Source organism: Tiliqua scincoides, chromosome 1 (assembly GCF_035046505.1).
Source record: "Tiliqua scincoides isolate rTilSci1 chromosome 1, rTilSci1.hap2, whole genome shotgun sequence".
In the NCBI taxonomy this organism is placed as follows: Eukaryota; Metazoa; Chordata; class Lepidosauria; order Squamata; family Scincidae; genus Tiliqua; species Tiliqua scincoides.
This window is the reverse complement of record NC_089821.1, coordinates 296,039,201-296,051,683: the sequence shown is the minus strand read 5'-3', so window position 1 is coordinate 296,051,683 and position 12,483 is coordinate 296,039,201. Positions and strand designations below refer to the sequence as shown.

Here is a 12,483-nt window from a genome sequence, read left to right as displayed (position 1 = left end):
TTGTGAAAACTCATTCCACATTACGAGTATTTGGTACCATTTCAGCAGAACAATGTGGTGGTGACATCTGTTTACGTGGTATTTTCATAATGAAACATTATAAATAGGGAGAGAACTCAATAAATAGGTGGGAGAACTCAACATGGAATGGCTTTTTCTTGTCACATCTAGTTTTGCCAAAAGTGTGAGAAGATGAGAGATTATCCAGGAGATTTGGTACCAGGGAAATTCTCAGATAATATAGAAGCAAATGGTATGGAATCTTGTTTAATAAAATTCCACTACAGTGTGACATTGCAAAAGAAAGGCAATATTTTATTTAAAAGACAGTAGCTTTCTGTCTAAGCAATCTGAAGCTTCCTGGTTATTTTCTTTCCCCTGCCTATAAAGTGTGACTCAACTAGAACATCTACAGAATTGCTGGTAGGTTTGCAGATAGGAGGGTACGTGGCACATTCTGAGATAGAGAGTTGCCATTCATACTAAGGGCAAGCACTTTCAGATTAAGGTCTGCAGTCAACCGGAAAGCAGACCCCTTCTCACAAGATCTTCCTGACAGCTCTGGCCTTTAACTCAGAGGAGGCATTAATTGAAGCACAGAAGCGAGGCAGATTTGGCAGTGCATGTAGAATGGTAGCGCTGGGCAGATGTTGCATTCTGATGCTCACCTAATCTAGAAGCCATTTGCTCACTGGGATGCTGTTGCTCTTGTGGAAATAAGATAAACTGGAACCAGCAAAGCATTCCAATGAGATAAGAGACTTTCTCCCCACCTGAGCAAGTGAAGGTGCCTCCATTTCATAACGCAGAATGTTTAATGAATGTAAAGTTGCAAGGCCTGAGACTCTTAGGGATACTAAACATGGAATCTGAAGGGTGACACTCAGGTGCTGGGGGGGGGGGAGGAGTTTTAATCCATGTCTTGAATGGATTAACTTCTCCGCTGCAATGCCTGCTAGTTGAAATGAACAAAATTCCAGGAGGAATCTAAGATACAAGCCAACCCCAGTCTTTGAAAGACTTTGATCAGATGTATGAGTTGTAATTGACCATGGCAGAATGAAATAGAAAAATCGATACTGTGCCTCATCCCTATTTATAGACATTGCTGTGACTCCAGTCAGTCATTTTGCTTGTATTAAAATCTATTGGAAGCAGGGCTTGCAGTGGGGAAAATGTGTTCTTTTATATAAACGCAGCAGGATCCACCCTTCAGCAAGCGCAGTGCAAGCACACAGAAGAATCCACTTACTAAAGCATTTCTGCTTCCACTCCCCACAAGCCAGCCTTTCTCCTCAGCCCAGGTGCCTGGGTCTTAGGAAGCACTCCCTGAAAACATTGTTGATGTTACTGCTCTTTGCTCTAACAGCCTGGGCATCATGCTGTGATCATAGGAAGCTGCCTCATACTGACTCAGACAATTGCCTATCCAGTACTGGCTGCACTGACTGGCAGCAACTGTCCAGGGTTTTAGGCTGGCTTTTTTCCGGCAAGACTAGAAATGGAACCTGGGACTTTTTGCATGGAAAGCATGTTTTCTGCCACTGAGCTACACTTCTTCTTGTGCGTGCACAGACACTTAGGGCCCAATCTTAGCCACCTTTCCAGTGCTGATGGAGCTGCAATGCATCCCAGAGGTAGAGTACCTTGAGAAGGTCTGTGACTGCCCTTCCCCCCATCGCAGAATGAAGCACATGCCCTGTTGGCATGGCTGCATCAGAACTGGAAAGCTGGATAGGACGGAACCTTAAACTCACAAGCACACGCACCCCAAGGGAGGGAATGTCAACAGGACTCTACTGAATCCTATGTTTATTTCTCTTATCCCCCAAACAGGCACTGAATCTCCTCACAGGTGAACTGTGCCTTAGATGCTCAAGAGAGGTGATTGTAATAATAACCTAGGACCAATCTGCGAGACCATTTTTGATGGAAGAACTATCACAAGCTGATGGTAGGGCTCAGTGGATAGAGCGCATGCTCTGCAGGTGGAAGGTCTAGGTTCAGTCCCTGGCATCTTAAGCAAAAAGACTCTCATGTAGAAGGGCAAGAAAATAGCTCTGCTTGAGACCCTGAAGAATGGTTGCCAGTCACACAATGCTTGTCCAATACTTGACTAGATCAAACTGTGACCTGACTCAGCAAAACACAGTTTTTGAGATGATTTTTGGCCATCAACTGCTGTTGACAACTAGAGTAACTCAGTGGTGTTTAGCTAGTGTGCTGCAGCACATTGCTGTGCCATGAAAGTTCTGTAGTTGCGCTGTGGGATTCTGGAGCACAGCATTGAAAATAGCTGAAAAACTCTTCCAGGTTCTGTGGCTCTCTTTGTAGGGCAAATGTAGTAATGAATTGTCTGTTCCTCTTCTTCCTTTAATCTCCTGCTGATGGAAGAAGAGGGACAGTTTCTCAGCAATTTCTAACCCCTGTGCTCCAAACTCCTGCAGCACACCTGCAGATCTTTTGCAGCACACCAACTGAAAACCACTACCTTAACCACATTGCTGAAGGCTATCCTCTGTCCTCTTGTTTTCCCCCAAAACTGGAAGTAACTTGAGATCAGAGATAAGGGCTTTGTTAACCAATGGTGGAGATCACAAGGAGCTGTGAGCCTCCAGGATCCTGCAGGAGGCTGGCACTGCCCCACAGGTAAGCAAAAAAGCCCCTGGGCAGCGGCAGTTCTGTGATTGGAGCGGGACCACTTCCCTTAAGGGGGAGTGCCTTGCTTCCAGTTCCCCTGGTGGATCGAGACCCACCAGTTTGGGAACCACTGATCTATATGGATTTACACTTGCAACATGTGAAAAGGTCCCTGACATCTCCCCCGAAAGAAGAAAAAAAATGAGGAGAGGTGATTTATCAGGAACAGGTTCCAGGAAATAGGAACTGTCCCCAGCAAATGGGGACCACTGGAGGAACTGCACATAGAGTGGGGCTGCTTCAACCATAGCAAGTCCTACTGTGTGCAATGAGACATACTCGCCAGGAAGTATGCATGGCACTACAGCCTTAAGCAGCCTAGCTGTGCACAGGATGACAGCCCTGAACAGTTGTGCTTCTGCTGTTGGCTTTGCTGCTGAGTCTACTTTAGAGGCTGCTCATGCCACTAGTCTGTTGCTGAAATGCCCCATTAGCCCAGTGAACTTCGGGGATTCCTTGAGGGGGTCGCCCAAGGTCAGCAGGCAAGTCCTCCTCAGTGCTCAGCATATTATCAACCTGCTCAGAGACACTGGACTTTCTTGCAATAATCCCGAAGCAGCTGCTGTTGCTGCTGTTCAGCCTTTCTCTCAGTCTGCCTGGTCAAAACCTCGAGCTCGTCTCTTGCAGAGGCTCTGATCTCTTTAGCAGCTGTTACAGCCTTTAATCCCCCGTCTGCTGCCCAGCGTGGCAGTTATCAAATACTGCTGCTCACTCACTCTTTCATTTCTTCTTCTTTTTTAATTCTGCAGAATTAAATATTTTTTTGCTTTTTTGGTAAATGGCCTGTTATTTTTTGATAATGCAAACATAAATATAGACAGATCCTTTTTTTTTTTTTCCCCTCTGCAAAATTTCTTCTGTTGCAATATCCATTTTGGAAAAAAAAGAATCTAGCATTCAATTTTCTTTTTTTTTAAAAGAGTTCTGTTTAATTTAAAACCTGAGCATGTGTTTACTAAAGGATTATCAGAGGTCCCCAAAGGATAAAACTTATCTTGGAAGTGCTGAGCTTGACCTGTAGTCTGAACGGCACCATCATAATTGCAGCGGGATTCACAAGCAGCCCATTGTTACTTTCTCTACCTTGGCCAGTTGCAAGGGCTAGCCAGTCCTATATTTTTTTCAGGCTGCTTCCATATAGCACCCATACTGCACACTACTAGCAAGGCCCAGTGTGTGAGGAGGGAGGATGCGGACGGACTAAATTAGTGGTGACAAGAAGGGAAACATTAATTTTATGTCTGGAAAGAGATACAGTAGATCTTTTTGTGAGTACTGAAAATGATTGAAGAGAGGCTTTGCTTCATATGATCTATCCACATATTTCTTGTGTCCTGTTGTTACCTCTGGTCAAACAGGTACTGCAGGTTTTTAAAATAAGATAAAAACCTGCAAAAGCTGTTTACCAAAGACAAGAGAAATAGTGGATGATCCCTCTTTTAACCTGCTTTCAACTTTCTGGGGGGAAAAAAAACCCAAATTCCCAACCACTGATTCTTAAAGCACCTTCTGGAGAAGGCAAAAAGGTACCATAGCCTACTGTCTTCATTGCTGCCCACTTTAATTTGACCTCACTGGCTGGAGATAATAATTTTCCAAGGGCTGAAGATGCTGTAACAGAGGCATCTTTTCCCCAGCTATGGTACATAAGAACAGTCCCACTGGATCAGGTGATAGGCCCATCTAGTCCAACTTCCTGTATTTCACAGTGGTCCACCAAATGCTTTCAGCATATTAGGGCTAAGTACATACTAGAGCTAAGCAGAAATGTCCCCTTCCCACTTAACAAGCCCATTCACAGACTGCAAAGTTGAGGAGCATTTTGTCATTTTAGGATGTTGGGGTGATTTTTGGGTGGGGGGGGGAGGCAAAACTTACTGGTGACATAAGAATGCATGCATTCTTTCCTGTGGGAAGAGAGGAGCCATTCTGGCCCCTCACTGCTTTTAGCTCTTCTGTACAGATAGGGAGACTTGTTAGAACCTCTTTTCCTATTCTTCCCTGTCCCCATTTAGGCCCCTAGGATTGTTGCCCATTGATGTTCTACTTTAGAAATATAAGGAGTGACCCATGGCTAATGTGCTGTTAAATCAGAAAAAAAAGCCATTCTGTTATTCCAACACCATCATGTGCCTTTACAAGCTCAAACCATGTCTTTCAAATTTTGGAGCCCCAGTTTTCTCAGAGCTTGACAGGAAAGCTTGATCACAATTATTGCACATCACAAGACAAGCAGGATATTGTTCGAAATGTAAGAATGGCAGTTACTGTGAACTGGCTGTACGAACAAAGCACTTGCCAGCAAGCTATGACTAACCACTGATCAATTCCTCCTTCTCCAAGGAATGCAAATTAGTTCCAAAAAAAAACTCCATCTCCCAGAGGAGGAGAAGGCAAGTGAGTTTTGTCCCCACCCACCTGCCCTGTGGGCCCTCCCCACCCCCGCCAATGTTTTCCTGTACCGTCAGCCCTTGCTTGGGGATTTCTTTTCATGAACTAAGGCCTGAAAAAAATCTAAGCATACATTTTGTCAGCTTCAATAAGAGTTAAACACCACAGGCTCTGCATGTTCGCTCCAGCTACATGCATCCCTTTGCTCTATAACCACTGCTTGTGATCTGTGTATAATAGGAAATGTCATAATTGCACTATTTAAAGAAAGGTGACATTCCATAACCAGATACTTTTCACAAACAGCTTTTAAAAAAGAGATTGCTTTCCAGAGATGCAGGGGGAGTATCAAGATGCTTTTCCCATCTGCAATGGGCTGATCCTGTCCATTTCAAAGTATACTGAGTTCTCAGTCATTTTACCTTAGGGTAGGGATTTTGCTGGATCTGACCCCCCCCCCTTTTTTTTTTTTTAACCGTCCTGGTGGTTTTTGCTGCCTGATCTTTTCATTTGAATATTTTCTAGTTTGGAAGATATGTAGATACCCATGGATATGTCTGAGGGCCCAGTCCTATCCAATTTTCCAGCCCTAGTGCAACTACAGTGCAGCCCCATGGTAAGGGAACAAATGTTCCCATACCTTAAGGAGGCCTCTGTGACTGCTGCCCCACTACAAGATGCAGTGCATGCCCCATTAGCACAGTTGCACCGGCACTGGAAAATTGGATAGGATTGGGCCCTGAATTATTAGGGTCTTCAACCCATGCTATAGGAAGAAAAAGTGAATTGTGAACATGTTTATCTGGGACCAGACTTTTTACATCTATTTACTTATCATGGTGCTAGAAGGCAGTCGGATGAAGGTGCTGATAATTCAAGTTACCCCAAATATGGATTCTAGGAGTCCTGGGAGAAAAAGAATAGCTTAAACCAATGTAAGTGTTTGGTGCCTGATTCTGAAGTGTAAAAGCTCTGAGCCAACAGCTGGATGGATGACTGCTTAGGGACCCTATGTAAACCACATGGGAGGTGTATAACCATGACTATTATCTCTGGTGTTTATTTTCCTCCTTTTTGGGACTCATTTAAATATTACATAAGCCTACCCCCCCCCCCCCAAAAAAAACTTAGTTGCCTAGGATGTTTGAATGAAATAAAGATATTTTGGGGGTGTCAAATCCAAAAATGGCATTGGTTTTGCCTGATTGGCTCAAGTTTTGGGAGTAAAGCTTAATCCCTTAAATGCTGATTCAAGCAACTTCCTCATTAGGAAGCTGATGCCATGGCTTCCTTACAAGGAAGCTGCTTGAATCAGCATATAAGGTGGCTATGCTGTACCCCCAAAACTAGAGCCAATCAAGCAAAACCAATGCCATTTTTTGGTTCACCCCTAATATACCCAAGAATAGGTCTAACTTTTATGACAACAAATTGTGTGTTGGCCTTTGTTATGTTTCCTTCTAGGGCATTGGTACCCAGTCATAGCTTTTCCCTATAGTGCTCTCACATTTACACATCTGCATGCCCTTACTGGGTATTCTGCCAATGTCATCAGTGTAGTCTGTGGAAAATGGTGGCCAAAACTATCCTAGGAATGCCCCCTGCAGAGGACACGCACCCATGGGCACCCATGTTACCCACCCATAACATGTTGCCAGTGTTTGGTGCTCCAAGGTATGAAAGTATGGAAACCCTGGGAGAAATATCTCATATCCAGACATGTCAACAAACCATTTTCTCATTCATGTTACTTCACATAGGGCACAATTCTAACCAACTTTCCAGCACCAAAGTAAGTGCAATGCAGCTCTGAGGTAAGGGAACAAACATTGCCTTACCTTGGGGAGGCCTCTGTGACTGCCCCCCAACTGCAGGATGCAGCATATGGCCCACTGGCACAGCTATGCCAGTGCTGGAAAATTGGTTAGGATTGCGCCCATAATAGTGTTGTTTTTTTTACCTTTGAAACATCTCAACCACCTTTCCAGAAATTTTGTGGCACCTATTTGTTTGTTTGTTTGCATGGACTCCGTGAAACAATCCTCAGGATTGCAGTATTATGAGTGCTGCAAGTTCTTTCATGTCAGGGATTCTGAGTTCCTTTCCAGACCAAACTGTTCTCAGTGCTCCTTGGTTGCAACTCATGGCTGTTAAGCCAGTTTCAGTCTGGTTTAATTCGGTAGTATAGACAGACTCATAGTATGTGGCAAGCAGGTAGCCAGACCAGACCTGCTTGATGCTCAAGGTTCTGTGTGATTCAAGCAACACTGGGGTAAAACAATCTAGATGAAAGTGCACATCCCCTTCAATTTTGGCAGTCACTGTGGCTCTAGAAATAGTAGGCTACCAGGACAGATACCTTTTCCAGATTTGAGCTCTGGATGCACCTATACACAAAACACTCACACTGCAGGGACCACGTCCATTTCTGTCATGTGGCATATGGTTTTGAAATACATTTGTAGTAAATTAGGCTCATTTTAAGGTAAACAGTGTTGGAGCCAAACAGCTGTCTGTACATGTGCAAGCTATCACCTATATCAGCTCCTAGACAGACTTTGTGTCTTGGACCTTTCGTTAACCTTTCCGGCTTGATACAGAGAAATGCAGACCAGCCTCTTTTCTTATACGAAAGACTATGGTTGTTTGAAGCACTGCACTTTCTTTTCTGAGAATAAAAAGAACCCTCTTTCCTCATATTCAGTTCAGGACAACTGTAACTGTGGTATTTTTGTACATTGCCACTTTATCTTTGGAACTTTGAAAAAAATGCATTTGTTTTTATTCTAATAAATATCTGGCAGTTTATAAACTGTTGTGGTTGTTGCTAAAAGTGTTATTTTGTATCCTGAGTGAATGGTTCTGTATGAAGGGCTTGGAACTTCAGGTGTCCAAGAAATGGCAACACAATGTGGAGGGGTGTTTACAATAGACAAATGATACTCACCTGGGTGCGATAACAAAACAGCAGTGGCATAGCAAGCAGAGGGCGGGGGGGCAATCCACCGTGGGTACCAGGCTGGAAGAGGGTTCTGCGTGAGGCCTAGCCAAGATGGCAGCAGCACCAGCTATGGTTGCAGGTAGGTAAAGGCTGCCACTGCTGCCTCATTTTTCGGTAGCTTGGCAATCTTGCTACAGCCCCCATTCCTACAGAGGCGCCTGCGCTGGCTTGGTTATGTCATGAGAATGGGCGATGGCCGGATCTCCTCTATGGAGAACTTGTGCAGGGAATGTGCCCTACGGGTAGACCACAGCTGCTCTACAAGGATATCTGCAAGAGGGATCTGAAAGGAATGGACCTCAACAGATGGGAAACCTTGGCCTCTGAGCATCCTGCTTAGAGGCAGGCTGTGCAGCATGGCCTCTCCCAGTTTGAAGAGGCACTTGCCCAACAGTCTGAGGCAAAGAAGCAAAGAAGGAAGGCCCATAGCCAGGGAGACAGACCAGGGACAGACTGCACTTGCTCCCAGTGTGGAAGGGATTGTCACTCCCAGATTGGCCTTTTCAGCCACACTAGACGCTGTGCCAGAACCACCTTTCAGAGCGTGATACCATAGTTTCCCGAGACTGAAGGATGCCAATGAGAAAGTTCAATGAGAGCCGCCACTACGTCTGGGAGAACCCAGAAGAGACATCACAATGTTGCTGCCCCAGACACCACTACCTATAGTGACGCCGCTGCACAGTTTGGAAAACTGCATCCCAGGCCTGTTCGGACTACGTCATCTGAACAAGCTCCTATCATACGATTAAGCATGCACATGTCCCACTTGACTCAGTCTTGTGGTAACAAGTCATGAGGACCCCCGCCCCCATATACCTCTGCTAACTGGACTAAGAGGTAACATATAAGTGATGGCTGTCATATTCCCTAGAAAGAAAAGCAACTGTTGCTATCCACTCCAGCATAAGATCCCTCCCAGCAGCTGGTGTCTCTTTTGTGTCTTTTTTTAGATTGGGACAGGGAACCATCATTTCATTTGTTTTGGAAACTTTTGCTGAAAAATGGCATGTGCATATTTTATTATGAATATTATAATTATTATATGAATATTATAATGCATAATAATAAAGGCCATGTGCGAGGTGGAGCTTCAGATGAGCCTGCCCCCTCCCTGCAAATAGAAGAATGGGAAAGATATGCCAGGAAAGGGAGCAGGCCATGTTTGTGAACATCCTGAATTGCATGTGATGGGGTCAGCATGGACAGTTCCCCTGAACCAGCCCACTGTTGACTACTGAAGAATATAACATAGTAGTATGCTGCAGTCACTATATACATTTTGTTTATTTTTTGTTACACCCCACCTTTCTGATAAAGCATTTCAGGTGGTTTACCAGTTGGCAACCTTCAGTCTCGAAAGACTATGGTATCGCGCTCTGAATGGTGGTTCTGGAAACAGCGTCTAGTGTGGCTGAAAAGCCGATTCGGGAGTAAATCGGCCTTCAGGTGGTTTATGGTTCTAATTAATACAGAACAGGGATTCTCTTAACACAAAAAAAAAACCCCAAAACTTACCATAGAGCTGCACACAGACCTGGTAAAAGGTGACCATTGGGACTGGCAGTCAGAAAGTCTTGCAGATTGTTTCAAATCCTCCCAAGGTCTACCACTAGTTCCCAACCTGTATTCCGTCCTTTACCTATAGCTTTTCTTAAATGAGCCCTGACAGAGCGTAACAAAACATCCACACAACCATGCAGGCAGAGGAGAACCGAAAAGAAAGTGTGTGTTTTTGCCCAGTGAACTCCAAGGGGAAAGCAACATTTTGATTCCATCATCATTCCACATTTTGATGTGTAACTTTTGATGGAAAGAGCCATTAGATATTTGTTTTTCTCTGTAAACCGCTGTGTGAACTTTTTGTTGAAAAGTGGTATATAAATACTGTTGTTGTTGTTGTTGTAGTTACACCACCCTGAGCTGCTTAGAGGAAGGGTGGTATAAAAATGTGAATTAATTAATTAATTACAACATAATTAATTATGGTGTATGGGGTGACAAAAATTTATGGGCCCTGGGTGTAAATGACCTAGCTACGCCTCTGGCGGGGGGCTCCACCTGATAAGAGTCTCTCTTTGATTGACATAAGAAATTGTGGACATCAGCAGACCTGGGTGAGTCTGTGCTTTACTGCCTCTCAAATTAAGGTTCCCTTCAGTCTGGTCCTACCTCCCAGTCTTCTCCCCAGCTGGTTGAGCCACCTCCTTCTGTTGGGGGAAGCAGATTCCCTAGCAGGCTTTCCTGTTTCATTCTCTCATGGACAAGAACCTTCTGAAATGGTGGGTTATTAGGGATTCTAGCACCACAACCTGCTCCCCCTCCTGCTTTCTGGGCTCTTCTCTGTCTTTTCATTCTCCTACAGATCTCCCTTACCCCTTCCACATCTATCTCACCTGATTATTGCCTACAAGTCACAGTGAGGTCACTTTTGTTGCACATACAACAAGCAGCCAGCCTCCACTGGCAGCAGAGAAGGTAGCAGGTTATGTCATAAGAACATAAGAAGAGACTGGCTGGATCAGGCCAAATGCCCATCTAGTCCAGCTTCCTGTATCTCACAGTGGCCCACTAGATGCCTTGGGGCACACAAGACACTTGCATCCTGGTGCCACTCCCTTGCACCTGGCATTCTAAGGTAGCCTACTTCCAAAACCAGGAGGTTTCACATACCCATCATGGCTTGTAACCTGCGATGGACTTTTCTTCCAGAAATCTGTCCAATCCCCTTTTAAGGGCAAAGTGTGCCAACCCCTTCAGTGTGCCATCACCATATCCTGTGGCAAGGAGTTCCACAGATTAATTACACACTGGGTAAAGAAATATTTTAAATATGTCGGGTCTAGTAGGTCTCTTCTACCAAACAGTATGGCCCTGATCCTGCTGCACACGTGCGCAGTGGCCAGGGCGGCAAGCCCATTGTTCTCTCGGAAAAGCTGCAATCATACTAAACAGCTGTTGGGAGGGAGAAGCAAGGTGGCCTAAATCTAGTCTCCCATTCCTCTCTTGGGAAGCTGATCAGTGCTGCTGCTGACTGATGCACAGAGGGCCAGCTTCTTGATTTGACAGGAGAATTGCACCGGCAGCATTAGTCTTTCCCCACTGACCTAGGGAAATACATGCTTCTGCTATGGGATAGTTCTTAGCAGGGTCAGGGCATCCAGCCTTTTATTCGACTGAGGCATATTCTGTTCCTTTTAAATGCTAAAGTGGACAAGCCTTGCCAGAAAGAAACAACGATTTCAAGGGCTGGGCCATTAAGTTAATGCACTTCTTTTTATTTCTTTTTTTTTCATTCAGAGGGAATCATTTATAATTCCATAAAATTGAACAGAATTGGACAAGACTGCCAAAGGTGAAGTGATAGTCATGAACGGAGCATTAACAGACAGCCGCAGAGTGGGAGCCATTCTTGGCTCCATCGCTCTCAGAATCATCTAGCAGTGATGTTCACTAGAAGGTTTGGCAAGGGTGACATTCAGGAGAGATTTAAAGCAGAAGATTCCCCCCACACCACCACTTTTGGTTAATATTTCAAGCTTTCTGAATTTTATTTCTTGTAATTCCATGAAGGCAAGCCTCCACCTCCAACTGTGGAAAACCACTCACGATAAAAAGCCATATTGCTGGAGCAGAATGAAGCCGAGGTTGCTCATTTTACTGTAGCGTTCATGGCATTACCAAGGACTGTAATATAATCTTCTTCAGTGAATACACCAAACAGATGGTATCAGCCGGACTACACTATACTAGCTATAGACCTCTTCATATAGCTCCCCAGGTGGAAGTCCTGTTCATAAATTGTTCTAATGGGCTGTTTAATTCTTTTTTTTTTTTTTTCAAAATGTGTGCATGCATTCCATCAGAGTAATGTGGGAGAGATGTGGTTAACAGTGTCCATAAATATGTATTATTCCCATCTGCTGTCCATTATAAATGCACTAAATATTTTATCTCTCCCCTCCCCCCCTTTTTTTTTTACTATTCAAGCAAATAAAAAGAGAACTAATCTTTTTTTGCTGAATGCTCCCTGATTGGCATTTTGAATGCATGCATAATGTAAAAACTGTGTAGCTGACCTCCCCACTTTTGGGGGTCGATCCCCTGAAGGCTGTTAGTCTAACAAAGGAAATCTCCCTGAACTTTGAAAGTAACTCTCTCTCTCACACACACACACACACACGCACCCGCTGCAATTATTGATGTTAAAAAAGGAGATTTGGAGTTGATGTATCATCTGTTAACCTGCTGGGATTTCCTGACCTATAAAGAGATAACACGATGAAGTGAAAATGGAGACAGGGAGCAGATCTTGACGGGTTATCAGCTGTGAATCATTTGAGATAACTGGGAGCTACCTGAGGGTGTGTTACTCCTTCCCAAGTCACCCT

The 12,483-nt window shown here is 44.4% G+C and overlaps 1 long non-coding RNA gene across 1 annotated transcript in view; it reads right to left on the bottom strand.

The window, feature by feature from the left end:
• The window catches only part of LOC136651923 (uncharacterized), a 64,414-nt gene that overhangs the window by 25,266 nt on the left and 26,665 nt on the right, over nt 1-12,483 (bottom strand). The gene's annotated exons all lie outside the window — the stretch shown is intronic.